A 2,876-nucleotide genomic window follows, 5' to 3' on the forward strand; every position below is an offset into this window, starting at 1 on the left:
AAACAAATCAGGAATAGGAATTCTCGGTTCTAACATAGAATTCTGAACCACAAAGTCTTGAATACTTTGTACTCTTGCCGTGAGCTGATCCACACATGAAGACAGACCTTTATTGTCCATTGCTACACCTGTGTCCTGAACCACCCAAATGTCTAGGGGAAAAAAAAGGCAAAACACAGTGCAAAGAAAAAAAAATGGTCTCAGAACTTCTTTTTTCCCTCTATTGGGAATCATTAGTACTTTGGCCTCCTGTACTGTTATGAAAGGTAATTCAGTACCACAATGGACATAGAGATCAGCGCACATACAGTGACCTGGCAATAACCCAAAAAACAAGAACGAGCTCTGAGACGTGGGAACTCTGTTGACCGCAATCCCTAATCCTTTCCAACAACACTAGAGGCAGCCGTGGATTGCGCCTAACGCTCCCTATGCAACTCGGCACGGCCTGAGAAACTAGCTAGCCTGAAGATAGAAAATAAGCCTACCTTGCCTCAGAGAAATACCCCAAAGGAAAAGGCAGCCCCCACATATAATGACTGTGAGTTAAGATGAAAAGACAAACGTAGAGATGAAATAGATTTAGCAAAGTGAGGCCCAACTTTCTGAACAGAGCGAGGATAGGAAAGGTAACTTTGCGGTCAACACAAAACCCTACAAACACCACGCAAAGGGGGCAAAAAGACCCTCCGTACCGAACTAACGGCACGGAGGTACACCCTCTGCGTCCCAGAGCTACCAGCAAGCAGAAAAAAACAAATTGACAAGCTTTACAGAAAAAAAACAGCAAACAAAAAGCAAAGAGGAACTTAGCTATGCAGAGCAGCAGGCCACAGGAACGATCCAGGAGGAAACAGGTCCAAAACTAGAATATTGACAGGAGGCCAGGATCAAAGCACTAGGTGGAGTTAAATAGAGCAGCACCTAACGACTTCACCACATCACCTGAGGAAGGAAACTCAGAAGCCGCAGTACCACTTTCCTCCACCAACGGAAGCTCACAGAGAGAACCAGCCGAAGTACCACTTGTGACCACAGGAGGGAGCTCCGCCACAGAATTCACAACAGCCCACCAGATCGTCCAGATCTACTTTCTCAGGGCCCGATCTACCACCAGAACTCAGGGGCCCTGTATTTGACAACTTGGCCGTTGAATCCTGGGTTCTGACTCAAGCAGGTTTTTCCCGTGAGGTAGTTTCCACTTAGATCAATGCCCGAAAGCCGGTGTCATCGCGCATCTACCATCGGACCTGGAGGATCTTCTTAGAAATGGTGCAGAAGCAGAGGTCGCCCTCTGATGGGTTTCAACATCCCTACCATCCTGATTTCCTACAATCTGGTCTGGACTTGGGGCTTTCGCCGAGTTCTCTTAAAGGGCAGGTCTCGGCCTTGTCAGTCCTTTTTCAATGAAAAATTGCTTCCAAACCCCAGGTCAGAACATTCTTTCTTGGAGTCTCTCACGTGGTGCCTCCCTACAAAGCACCTCTAGAGGCTTGGGACCTTAATCTGGTCCTAAGTGTCCTGCAGGAATCTCCCTTTGAGCCGTTGCAGGACATCTCTCTACTTCTCCTTTCAAGGAAGGTGGCTTTTCTCATTGCTATTACCTCGATCAGACGAGTATCGGAGTTGGCTGCTCTTTACTGTCGGACGCCGTTCCTTACATTCCACCGGGACAAAGTGGTCCTCAGACCATCCCCTACCTTCCTCCCAAAGTTGGTGTCTTCCTTCCACCTCAATGAGGATATCGTACTTCCTTCATTTTGTCCTGCTCCAACGCACCGGCTCTTCACTCCCTGGATCTTGTGAGAGCTCTCAGGAAGTACGTGTCTAGGATGGCTCCTTTTCGACGGACGGAAGCTCTGTTCGTGCTCCTGGCGGGACACCGTAGGAGACTGGCCGCTTCTAAGTCGATAATCGCCAGATGAATTCGGTCGACTGTTCAAGAGGCTTACCGCGTCAGAGGCAAGCCTATCCCTGTGGGACTCAGGGCACACTCCACTCGGTCGGTGGGTGCTTCCTGGGCCATTCGGAATCAAGTGTCTGCAGAGCAAGTTTGCAAAGCTGCGACCTGGTCTAGCCTGCACACCTTCTCAAAGCATTACAATGTCCATACTCAGGCATCTCCAGATGCAAGCCTGGGTAGGCGTATTCTGCAGGCAGCGGTAGCGCACCTGTAGACAGCAGGTGCCATAAGTTTACACTGCTGGGTTGTTATTTCCCGCCCATGGACTGCTTTTGGACATCCCACTGTCCTGTGTCCCCCAATGTGGCGATGGAGAAATATGGATTTTTGTGTACTCACCGTAAAATCCTTTTCTCCGAGCCACTCATTGGGGGACACAGCACCCACCACTGTTTTGGCTTGTGGCCTATGATGAGTGTTTTAGTCTCTGACATGTTGTTCCTACGGTAAAATTTTGTTTATCTCCTACTGCTTTGCTACCGAACTGGTATTATCCGGAACCAGCGGGCGGTGTATACTGCAGAGGAGGAGCTAACCCTTTTTGTATTTACTTAGTGTCAGCCTCCTTGTGGCAGCAGCATACACCCACGGTCCCGTGTCCCCTAATGAGTGGCTTGGAGAAAAGGATTTTACGGTGAAAACACAAAAATCCCTATATTTACAATATCCCTTTAAAGTCCGTTCCCATTTTATTGGGCCACGGACCGGGTCGCAGCCGCCGTGACATCCCCTTCAAGAAAGACAGGACCCGGTGCCGAGAACCCCACTGCCCTGGTAGGGCGCTCCATATACCCTCCTGCACTTGCCTCTCTGTTTCTGTCTCAGTGTTTTGGCTGCAGCCAATCTCTGAGCTCAGCAGTTTCAGGAAGTGTTCCTTTTTTGCATAGTTTTTGGAGATATTTTCTTTTTTTAA

The sequence above is a fragment of the Ranitomeya imitator genome, chromosome 2, assembly GCF_032444005.1.
Source record: "Ranitomeya imitator isolate aRanImi1 chromosome 2, aRanImi1.pri, whole genome shotgun sequence".
Classification (NCBI taxonomy): Eukaryota; Metazoa; Chordata; class Amphibia; order Anura; family Dendrobatidae; genus Ranitomeya; species Ranitomeya imitator.